Genomic DNA, 12056 nt, shown 5'->3' with positions numbered 1-12056 from the left:
TTATGGCATGGAGTGAGCAGGGTCTGATTCCAGGGGGCGGGGAGGGCTGCAAGTACAGCCAAAATATCTCCCAGGCCAGGCCTCACATTCCACAGCTGGTGGGAGGGGGAACTGACCACGACCACCTTGACCTCAGGCAGGCCGTCCCCCCACCTCCACGCCCTCTTGGACTACTGCCCTCAGGGACCCTGCCCCCAGGACCAGCCTGGTCCCTTGCTTAGTGTCCTTCCTGCTCCCTGGCCTGGCTCCTGCACCCAACTGTGACATGGGATGGGGCTGAGAGCGAGCAACCCCAGAGCAGAGTTGGACCCAGGGTATGGGCTAGGTGGGGGCAGCTGGAAGGAGGCTTTCCAGCCAAACTGCAAGACGTACGACCAGGGAGCTTAGAGATGGGGCTTCTGGCTCAGGCACTGATTTCCTTGGACAGCCAGGCAGTGTGTGAGGTCACCGAGCCTCAGAGCCAGACAGGCCTTAGTGATGGGTCCAAGTCCTTCACTTCATGGGGAGAGGAAAAGCCTTCTCTGAGATCATGCAGCCAGTCAGGGCAGCAAGATTCAAGGAGGGTGGGGAGCAGCTCAAGAGATGGGGGTGGAGCCCAGCCTGGGGAAGGAGCCTGAGAAGGAGGGCTGGGGGTCCGAGCAGCCCAGGGCCCACTGTGTGTGGAGGGCTGGCTCCAGATGTCCTTGGTTGGAGCCTTTTGCCTGTTTTCCTAGCCCTGACCACAGGCACTAAATGCCCCACCTCAGGGCCTAGACAACACAGCTGCTGTGATCTAGGAGGGGCTGTGCCTGCCTGCACCCCGCTTGTGTTCTGTTCCAGCTCTGGTGAGATTAGTGTTCAGGCAAGGTGGGTAGAGGGACTGGAAAGATCTCCCACTTTCCTGAGGACCTAAGGAGCAGCCACAGAGGAGGGGAGCAAAGGGAGTTGGGGCTCAGCCTGTGAGCACAGAACACAGCCGATGCCACGCTCCTCCAGTGTTTAAGCTTCACTGGCTCTGTGTCCAGGCAACCACTGGATGGTTTGGTTTGAAGCTCCCCCTCCTTCCCAGTCTCAACTCTTCAGCGCATGCGGGCTGATCCATCTGATTACTGTCCGCTTGGAAGGAGAGCTGTAGGCAGGGGGATGGGGCACAGGTGCACTTTGAAGGTGCGGTGGGTGCAGCAGGGAAGGGCGATCCAGGCCTCGGTGGGGGCTGCCTGGTAACCACGACGCAGTCAGGGCAGCGTTAGTTGGGCAGGAGCTGGCAAGTGGGAGGCCGACCATGAAACGCAGGGGCTATGCAGCCAGAGCAGCCCCGGCTCCCAGGTGTCATGGTGTGCAGCCGCTGAGGCAGCCCCTGCAGGCACTGCTCAGCAGAACAAACCCTGAGGGTCCCGACCAGGCCCTGCCACGTGCTGAGGGGTTAGGTCCACTGGTGGGGACCTCAGGGACTGGCTACGAAGGGCAAAGTTCCTTTTTATCCACCCCCTCGAGCTTTCCAAGCTAAAGCAGCTGCCCCTCCCTGAGTTCCCAGGGCTCAGACACAGATGCCGGCAACTGAGAAGCACAGAGGATGCTTGGGAGCCAGCCGAGCCATTTCAAAGCCAGTATCTTCATCACGGGCGTCTGTGGCATAGAGCTGGGAAGCCTTTTCTACAGTTAGTAAATCAATGGTACTTTGTTCCCCTCCTGCTGAGTTGGGGGGATCCCGCCTGCTGGTGTTACAGTGTTACTCTTCTCAAGAGAGCTTATGAAGAAGGGAAGAGAACTCGCCCGTCTCTAGGCTTGTTGCCTCAGTGCCACAGTTTGAAGCCAGATTGGAGGGTCTGACATCCTTAAATATCCCCACTCTTTCTTCAGCCCTCTGGCATCTACGCTTAGCTGCATCAGGATTCTCTTCCTTCTACTCACTACAGTTTGAAGACCGCAGCTTTGCTGACTCCTTCATTCAACTAGTGTTTATTGAACACCTACGTGCCAGGCATTATTTTAGTTGATCAGGATGTAACAGTGACCAGTATAAAGATCCTTCCTCCACACAGCTCTGCTCAACTGTTTGAAGACGTGAAATCCAGGCCTGAACTTACAGCCAGTGCCTTTGCTCGTGTGCACATTCCTGGTGGGAGGAGTGAGGGGCCAGGGGCCGCCTGTGTGGGGGTGCATGGGGAGAGTGCAGGGTGTGTTAGAGTGATAGCAGATAAGACAAAGAGCAGAGCAAAATGCTATAAATAAAGAGGGGCTGGAGGGCGGACAGCTTCACCAAGGTAGACCAAATAAGGCCTGCAGTGGAAGGAAGGTAATCTGTCTCCGCTGCCCTCCCCTCCCCAGCATTGTGACTGCTTTGTCTGGGCTCTGTCACCACCCTGATCAAGTGTCAGGCCCAAGCAGGGGCCATTTGCTGTGAACATGCCAGCGGGAGTTCAGAGGAAAAGTTGCTAAAATTACTACCAGGAATGGGAGGAGGAGGGGTGCACCAGGGCAAGTCAAAGGAGACCTCGGCGTGAAAGGAGGGAAATAAGAAAGGAGCCCCCAAACCCATGGGATGGGAGCAGGAGAGCGGCAGAAAGAGGCAGGTGTCTTCGGCCAGGAAGAGGAAGGGGGCACGGCTGTCTGCGCATATGGGAGGGGGGACGCACCCTGGAGTGGGGCCCAGCACTCCAATCCGCCTGCCGCCAGAGTCTCTGACCTTGGGGAGACCCCTACCCTGGCTCCACACGAGCCTGGGCTTAGGGCCTGAGCTTTGTGCACGTCTCAGGTTTCCCTTTGCAAACAGCTGCTCCTTCTTGTCATTCTTTTGTCTTCCTGCTGGCTTCCAAATCTTTGCGCCCCTCTGCACCCTGCCCCCACCCCCTTGTCCAGAGACTCTGCTTTCCGACAGACAGTGGACAGCTGGAAGGAAGGGGCTGAGGCTGGCCCTATTTAATTTGGGGTGCTGGGAAAGGTAGATCTTACCCTCGGGGAGTGTTCAGAGGGGCACAACTCACTAAAAGAGAGGCTTGGTGGGGCGTGAATAGTTTGGATCCAGGCTGGAGGCCTCAGAGAGCTTGCGAGGGGCACCCGGGCAAGCTTTGGAGTTGGTCACAAAGGTCCACTTTGAAACGCAGCCCCTCTGTTTCCCAGCTGTGTGATTGATGTCAGTTACGGAACCTCCCTGAGTCAGTTTCATCATCTGTAACATGGGGATAGTCAGGGGCTATGAAGATCAGGACTTCCCTGGTTGTCCAGTGGTTAGGAATCTACCTGCCAATGCAGGGGACACAGGTTTGATCCCTGGTCCCGGAAGACCCCACAAGCCATGGAGCAACTGAGCCCATTTGCCACAACTACTGAAGCCTGGATGCTCTAGAGCCCGAGCTCCACAGCTAGAGAAGCCACCGCAATGAGAAGCCCGCACACTGAACAGAGAACAGCCCCCACTCGCTGCAACTAAAGAAAGCCCTTGCAGCACCTACTGAGCACTGTGGTGTTAGACCTGTAGCCCTGCACGCTGCCTGCGCTGTGCCAGACCCCGGTTGGGGACCCAGCACAGACCCCCACTCCCCGACTCGAGGTCCTCTGCTCTGATCACAGGCATCTCTGGGGCAGTATCCTGTGGCTGTCAGGCCTGGATCAGCCCAGGATATAGACAGACCATAGCATTTAATAGGAGTGGATGGTAATTCTCAGTGAGGAACCAAACGGCTGAGAAATCAGCCACTCTTTCCCAACGGGAAAAGGTGTTCTCTGGGTTTTTTGGTCAGAAGTCCCCTTCAGCAGGCCTCCCTGGGACAGTCACCCGTTTCCCCACCTCCACTCCCACATAAACACAGGTGAGTGAACACAAGCACACGTGCCTACACACTTTACATAAACATGGGTGGGTGTGTGTATATGTGCTAATTGCTCAGTTGTGACTGACTCTTTGCAGCCCCATGGATGTAGCTTGCCAGGCTCCCCTGTCCATGGAATTCTCCAGACAAGAACACTGGAGGGAGTTGTCATCCCCTCCTCCAGGGTGGGTATGTATACATCTCTGCAAAACACCTGTGGTACAGAGTCAGAGCTGTATCTGTAGCCAGTGCCAAGACTGTTTGATGAACTCACCAGGAATGCCTCTCTCCCAGCTGCTAGCCTGTCTCATTCTTCCTCTGTGGGAGAAGAGGCTGGAGGCAAGGAGACCAGAGAGGAGGCTAGGATAACAATCAAAGTCAGGAGAAGAGTGGGGAGAGTAGATGCAAAAAGGAAAGAAAAGGCGAGGCTGGAAGAGTTTCCTTTTTTTTAATTGATTTTTTATTGGAGTATAATTGCTTTATAATGTTGTGTTAGTTTCTGCTGTACAACAAAGTGAAGCAACTATATGTATATATATTTCCCCTCCCTCTTAAGCCTCCCTCCACCCACTCCCCCCACCCCCCTCCCCCTGCCAATCTCACCTCTCTAGGTCATCACAGAGCACCAAGTTGAGATCACTGTATTATACAGCAGTTTCCCACTAGCTGTTTTACACATGGTTGTGTCTAAGGAAGAAATCAAATGCCTTGCTGACAGATTGGATGCAGGAAATGAGGAAGGAAGACTCATGAGTGTGTGATCCTGGGAAGGATGGGAGTAGCAGCAAAGGGGAGCGGGCTTTTAGACAAGCAGGAAGAGGACAGGGCATTTGGTTCAGGGAAGTTGGAGGTAACAGTGGGGAATCTGATGAAGATGGTTTGCATTCTCGTATGAAGCTGGAATTACGGGACTGGTGAGCAGGACAGGTACGTGAGACCGACTGCCTCAGGGGATGGCTGTCAGACTGGAAAGCATGGAGAAGGCAAGGAGCACTGGAAAGGGGCAGTTTCCTCGAAGCCAGAAGAAGTTCTTCAAGAGGAGCAGGTGGCCATGGTGTCAGATGCCAAAGGCAGACTGAATGTCGGAGGCGGAGAGGAGGAACTCGGGTTATCTTGGAGCAAGCACCTTCTTCAGTCTCAGGACAGATCAGGCTGCAGAGAGGTATTAAGAAAAGGATGAGTGGACAGGAAGTGGAGGCAGTGGGTGTGAGCCCTGCATTTGAGGAGCTTGGCAGTGAGCTGAGAGATTAGACAGCAACCAGAAGGGGAAGAAGGCCAAATAACATGATTTGTTTTGTTTTGAAAATCGGGCGATCCTGTACTTGTGAAGGGGGATGATAAAACAGACCTTTGTTTTGTTCTCCAGTCCCTTTTACATTTTCTGGTTCTGTTTTTCTTTTTTTGCTTCTCTCTTTCTGGAAGCCAGAGGGGTGGTTCGGAAGTACTTGGAGGGTTGAGGTGCCCGCCTCTATGAAGTGGGCTTGCAAATGGGAGGGTGCTCAGCCAGCTCACTCCTTATCCCCAGAGATGCATGCAGGGAGATCACAGCGGAATATGGGGGCAGCCACACTCTCATCCTGTGGCCCTCCCCAGCTGGCCTGAGAAACGTCTGGGCCTCCTGTGTTCCATGGTGTGAGGACCAGCCCAGGGCTGGAGGGCAGTGTAGCTCTACAAAGTGATCTGAAAACATGAGTAGTACCCGTGACTCAGCTGCTTCTGCTTGCTTATGCCTCAGAATTTTTATTTCACCTGGAAAGATGATGTTCCTGGCTTGACAATACAGGTACCCCTGCCTGTCTGAACCCGTAACCTGCCTTGGGATAATGGCTGGTCTCTGGGAGCAGGGCTCTCGCTGGTGTTCTGAGAGGGTGGAAGGTGGAAGCCAGTCCTTCTCTCTCTGCCCACCGTGCAATGCTGGGCAGCATTCCTGCTGCTGGGTTTGCAAGCCTGGGTTTTAGTGCAGGGCTTTAATTCCTGTCTCTGCTACATACACCCTAAACTTCTATCCAAATATTAGAAGCTCATTAAGAACACAAAGAGGTACACACATCATGAAGGCGCTTCCTGCCTTTGGGAGGGTGGTGAGCAACTTCCCTGGGTCTGATTTGCAACAAAGGAGCTACGGAGCTGGCTGCTGTTTCTTCCTGAGGGAGCTTTTCAGGGGCAGCTGGCAACCTGACTGCCAGGTCACCCCAGATCCATGAACCAGACCAGGGATTGAGAGCTGGTCAGGCTCCTTGATGTCTCAAGGGACCAGAGCTGGGGTCTTGGCTTCCCACCTGCAGCAAGGAAAGAAGAGACAGTTATTGTGGGACTTTGGACTGACTAGATAAAAAAGAGCCTGACCCATACTGAGCAGGAAGAGTGGGGAGGAAGTAAGATGGGGAGGGAGTTGGTTTGCTGGGAGTGGGGAAGAGCCAGGAAAGGGTGCGTGGGCAATGGAGGAGTAAGGGGTGAGGCGGCAGAGATGAGGTTCAGCTCTGTTGGTGTTTCAGACTGCAGAGAGAGCAAACTGCCAGAGCTGTGTGTCTGTGCGCTGTGGTGGGAGGTGACCTTGTCTCAAGGGCAGAGCCTCGTGGCTCTGAGAAGTCAGAGCAGGGGGCAGAGTTTCCAGCCCAGCCTCCCGTGCTTGGGCCCCTTTTCTCTGAGATTACAGCCTCTGCCAAGAGCAGCTCCTTGTGTGTGTGAGGGGTGTGGGGTGGGGGTGTTGGGAGGGTGACACAGAGCATAAGGCCCTTTTGTGGTACTGTGTTCCTAAGAATAGCTGTGGCTGAGTTCGGGGAGGTGTTTCCTATGGCCTGCATGTCCTCAGAGGTGTCTCTTTGCCTGGTGTCTGGTGCTGATGGCTTCTAGCTGTTAGGAGAGTGGAGGCTGTCCGCCCACCTCAGCCTCTGCCACTTGTGCTTGTCCAGTTCAGCTTCGAGAGAGGGGACACAGGACAGAGGGAGAAGTGGACAAAATACTGGTCCAAAAAAGTTAGGAGAGGGGAGGCAAAGGCCAGCAGCCTGGAAAACTTGGTGCTCAGAGCTGGAGTGTGGGAAGCTTAGGCGGAGAGGTGGGGGGCAAAGGGGCCAGGCGGGAGACAAAGGTGGGGAAAATGATGAATGGGAAGGACTTATGGGAAGAGGTGGAAAGAAGCGGATCCAGGCAGAGAAGGAAGGAAAATAGGTAGAGGGGCAGGGATTTAATTTATGATGAGGAATTAGGATGGGGCTGGAGAGGAACCCGGAACAGGAAGAGCGGCCGGGAATGGATAGGCATTGGTGGCTCAGACAGTAAAGCGTCTGCCTACAATTCAGGAGACCCGAGTTTAACCCCTGGGTTGGGAAGATCTCCTGGAGAAGAAAATGGCAACTCACTCCAGTACTCTTGCCTGGAAAATCCCATGGATGAATGAACCTGATAGGCTATAGTCCATGGGGTCATAAAGACTCGGACACGACTGAGTAATTTCACTTTCGCAGAGCAGAGCAGATGGAAAGAGAAGTGGTGAAGACCTGTGGTGGTGTTCCTACAGATACTGGGCAGAGGAGAGGGTGGGGTGGCTCATAGAAGAGCTTGGAAAAAAACGCTCCCGAACAAACGCCATTCCTGTGAGATAACAATGCAGTTCCAATCCCTCCCTAATCTCCTGTCCTATTCTTAGCCCTCTGTCCTCTTAGCGGAGAGGCCGCAGGTCCCTGGGCTCTGTCCTTCCCCCCGTGCCCTTGGCTAGAATTAGACAGACATGCCTGCATGCCTGCATGGTCATCTGCTAACCAGGGTCCTCCTGCCTTCTGGCACTGACACTGGAGAAGAGCTTGGAGAGGTGGCGGGAAGAGGACAGGAAGGTCACTGCACACCCTCTGGACCAGGCAGCACCTAGGCTCCGAGGGGGAAAGAGGCAAGTCAGAGGCCCCTTCGTCCTCAAAGAGTTTTCAGATCAATGAACACACGGCCCATGTGATCACAGGTCCAGAGTGGCAACACTTAACATGGGTGAAATAGCTGAAGTTTTGAGTCTCCAAATGTGGGAATGCAGAGGCAGGGCAGGGAGAGGGAAGGGCCCTTAGGGAAGGTTCCTGCATATTACCAGTGAGCTGGATGTGGGTCCTGAAAGGGCTGGCTCCTGAGCAACCCCTTCCACAGCCACTGTGAAGAGCTGTGTGCATCTGGGGGAAACAAGGGAGACAAAAGCTCCTATGTTGACCTTTTGGGCCCAGCCTCCAAGGAACAAGGTTGTCATAGCTTGACAGGGAGCAGCAGCCTCCAGGATTTTTAGGCTGACTGCCATTTCTCGATATTTGCTTGAAACTACTGCTTCTTTCTTGCCCAATATATTCCTTTTTTGTTTCCCCCTTGTCCTCCCTCTTGCCTCTGGTCTCTCTAAATATTGTTCATTGTTTTGATATTTTAAATGGCCAGAAGTGATTATGTATATTTTTATCTTGAGGTCTTTCAACTCTGATGAATCTAAATAAAATAAATGCATGATGAATAATGTGCCAAAGAGGGCGAACAGCTGCTGCTGTTCTCTGTTCCTATGAGGGCTCCAATTGCTCCTGCAGAATAAGGGACATAGATGAGATTCCCTGGATCTTATTCAGGGAGAGGGTGGAGGAGGCCTTTCTTTCTTCTGTTCCTGTTTTTTTTTTTTTTTAATCTCTTTCTCTCCTTTCCTTCCTTCCTCCCTCCCTCTTTTTTTTTGTCTTTCTACTTTTCTTCTGTCTCTCAAATCATTCTCATTTCTTCCTCCCTCCCTTCCTGTTTTTTCCCTCCTCTCATATTATAAAAGTATGCTTGTTATTAATACTTCAAAAATACAAACAATAAATCTTCTACCAGGCAAGCAAGGTAAAGCTTCTCCCACTAGTCACAGTCCCATTCTGCAAAGGCAACCATGGTTAATAGTTGGAGTGTATCCATCCAGATATACTTTTATATATGTGTGTAAAATACAAGTCTGGGGATTTTTCTTTTACTGAGATATAAAAAAAATGAAATGTTGGTAGTTTTGGAGATTCCTTAGGTCATGGATGATTCTGGGGGTCCCTCCTCAAGTAACTTGCATTTTGAATGAGTACCAGTCTCTCTAGAGGCTAAACAGTAATAAACTCTCAAAAAAGAACCAAATGAATTAAAAAATGAATCCAAGTGGCTCGGGAGGATGTGTAACAGATGCCAACAAACATCCCCTTTCTGTTTCAGCTCATCCTTGTCCCTGGATATCCTCCTCTTGGAAGAGGGGTCACTGTACAGAGGGACTCCACCTGGGGGCAGAAGTGCAGGAATATGGGTGGACTCTGGGGTCATGAGAAATTTCCTAATATAGCAGAGGCTATATCTGTCTCTGCTATAAAAAAGAGATTTTCTCCCCCTACAACTGTAGCAATGATATAATGATGTCTGATCACTTATTTTGCAAAGCCAATTCTGAATTGTCACATTTTTCATGCTCAGAAATTTGTCTGGTTGTTTTTCTGTTTGGGGGATCTGTAACCTATTCTTTAGGTCACACTTGTACCTCTCCTTTGTTGTGGAAGTTCTGAAATGACCTCTAGCCAGAAGCCAATCAAAAGTTCTGACCAAGATCCTAATATAGTTGATGACTGTGATGCAGCGCTTGATCCGACAGCTGGTGTGGCATGGATGGCTGGATTCCTGCTGTGGAAACACAAGCCCAGAGGCATCCGAAATACCCTGCACCTATTCTCACCCTGCTCTGTGCTACTCCTGCGGGCCCCCCATTCCCCACCAAACACCCCAGACTGAGCCAGTTCTAAGCATCGCTGGCTTCTGCCCCTTCCCAGACGCCTATACCCTGGCCATTCAAAGGGAGTAAGGCAAAAGTTAAGGTGATGGAAAAAGAAAAATTTAAGGTAACTTTTATGAATCCTGCAGAACAAGGTCCACAGGATAAGGATCTGAAATATTGAAACATCCTGTCATTTAGACAGGGAGTTTGTTTGTAGAGGATCGAGGTGGGAAGAAGGCTTGAAATCAAGAGAAGAGAAGGTGGAAAGGGAGCATGCAGGGGGTAGGGTCAGTGGTTCCAAAGGATGCTGGCGAGCCCTAGGGAGGCCTAGCCTCTCCAGGCCGTGCTGAGGATCCCAGGGAGGAGAGTGTGGAGGTGAGCTTTTTCTCCTCCCCTGTGTGACCTTGTCACATAGGCAGGATCTGTCCAGCTCCAGGCAAGAGGGGTAGAACAAGCTATTGCCCACGTTTGGAGGGTCCCTATCAAGTCATCCTTCCCGTTGTTCTGGTAACTCAGCTTCTATCTTGCACCTGAGACTTGGGCCCCAGCCTGTGCCCCAGACGGGTGACTGAGCCCTGGTTTTGTTCTCTCTGGCAAAGGCCCCGTCTTGGTAACCCTCTTAGTTTCTCTGGTGCTTGTCTACTTCTCAGGGATTTGATTTTCCCCCTTAAGTCCCAGACTCTGGAGGTCCTGTTTCCTGCAAATAGAGGGAGACCGCATATCTTAGAGGACTTCCCAGGTGGCGCTAGTGGTAAAGAATCTGCCTGCCAGTGGAGGAGATGGAAGAGACTTGGGTTCTGTCCCTGGGTGGGGAAGATCCCCTGGAGGAGGAAATGGCAACCCACTCCATTTTTGCCTGGAAAATCCCCGTGGACAGAGGAGCCTGGCAGGCTGCAGTCCATGGGGGTCTCAAAGAGTCGGGCATGACTGAGCACACACATACTCACCAGCGTATCTTAATCACTAAGAGCATAGGTTTTGACATCAATTAGGCCTGACTTAGGGACTAGCTGTGTGACCTAGGTGAGTTATTTAACACCTTTGAGAAAAAAAGTGAAATATTGTGCAGAGTCTTATGACTCAAAGGATGATCCACAGACTGACGCATCCTCAAGTGGGAATATGTTGTTGTTATTGTTGAGTTGCTAAGTCATGTTCAACTCTTTGCAACCTCATGGATGTTAGCTTGCCAACCTCCTCTGTCCATGGGATTTCCCAGGCAAGAATACTGGAGTGGGTTGCCATTTCTTTCTCCGAGGGTTCCTCCTGACCCAGGGATCCAACTCTGGCAGGCGGATTCTTTCACTGAGCCACCAGGGAAGCCCTGAGCGTCGATTTCGACCAGAGAGGCCTATGGTCAAAAACCCAGGCTTATGGGCTAGCTTTCTAACCCCTCTTAGAAAAGAGTGAAGTACCGTGCAGAGTCTTAAGACTCAAAGTATGATCCAATGGACTGATATAACTTCATCAGTGGGAGTTTGTTAGGACTACAGAATCTCAGGCCCCAACCCAGGCCTGAGTTACCTTTCTGCATTTTAACAGAATCTGCAGTTTTACAGGACCTCCCAGGCCATTTAATGTACATTAAAGTTGGGGAAGCACTAATGTAGAGAAAAGAGCACAGGCCCAAGAAGAACTATTATTGAATTCCAGCACTAACTCTCAGTCTTAACTGTAAAATGTGGATGGTAATACTACCCCATATACTTGGTTTAAGGATTATGTATCTGAAGTTATAAAAAAAAAATCGGTACAACTATTATGAAAAACAATATGGAAGTTCCTCAAAAAATTAAAAATAGAAATACCGTATTATCCAGCAACCCCTTTTCTGGACATATAGCCGAAGGAAATGAAATCACTGTCTTGAAGAGATACTGTCATATTCACTGTAGCGTTCTTCACAATAGTTAAGACATGGAAACAACCGAAGTATCCACTGTTAGATGAATGGATGAAGGATATTGTCCAGCTCTAAAAGAAAGAAATCTTATCATTTGTGGCAATATGGATAACACTAATGGCTGTTATGCTGGAGAAGGCCATGGCACCCCACTCCAGTACTCTTGCCTGGAAAATCCCATGGGCGGAGGAGCCTGGCAGGCTGCAGTCCGTGGGGTCTTGAAGAGTCGGACAGGACTGAGCGACTTCACTTTCACTTTTCACTTTCATGCACTGGAGAAGGAAATGGCAACCCACTTCAGTGTTCTTGCCTGGAGAATCCCAGGGACGAGGGAGCCTGTTGGGCTGCCGTCTCTGAGGTCGCACAGAGTCGGACACGACTGATATGACTTAGCAGCAGCAGCAGCGATGGGTGTTATGCTAAGTGAAATAAACCAGATACAGAAAGACAAATACTGCATGATTTCACCTATATATGGAATCTAAAAAAGATAAACTCTTAGACTCAAGGAATAGAACGGTGGTTCGCAGTGATTGGGGAGGGAGGTGAAATGTTGATCAAAGGGTACAAAGTTTCAGATATGAAGGATGTAAGTTCTGGCCATCTTACTTATGTACAGCATGGTGACTGT

The sequence above is a fragment of the Ovis canadensis genome, chromosome 7, assembly GCF_042477335.2.
Source record: "Ovis canadensis isolate MfBH-ARS-UI-01 breed Bighorn chromosome 7, ARS-UI_OviCan_v2, whole genome shotgun sequence".
NCBI lineage: Eukaryota > Metazoa > Chordata > Mammalia > Artiodactyla > Bovidae > Ovis > Ovis canadensis.
Note: the sequence above shows the minus strand (reverse complement) of the source record.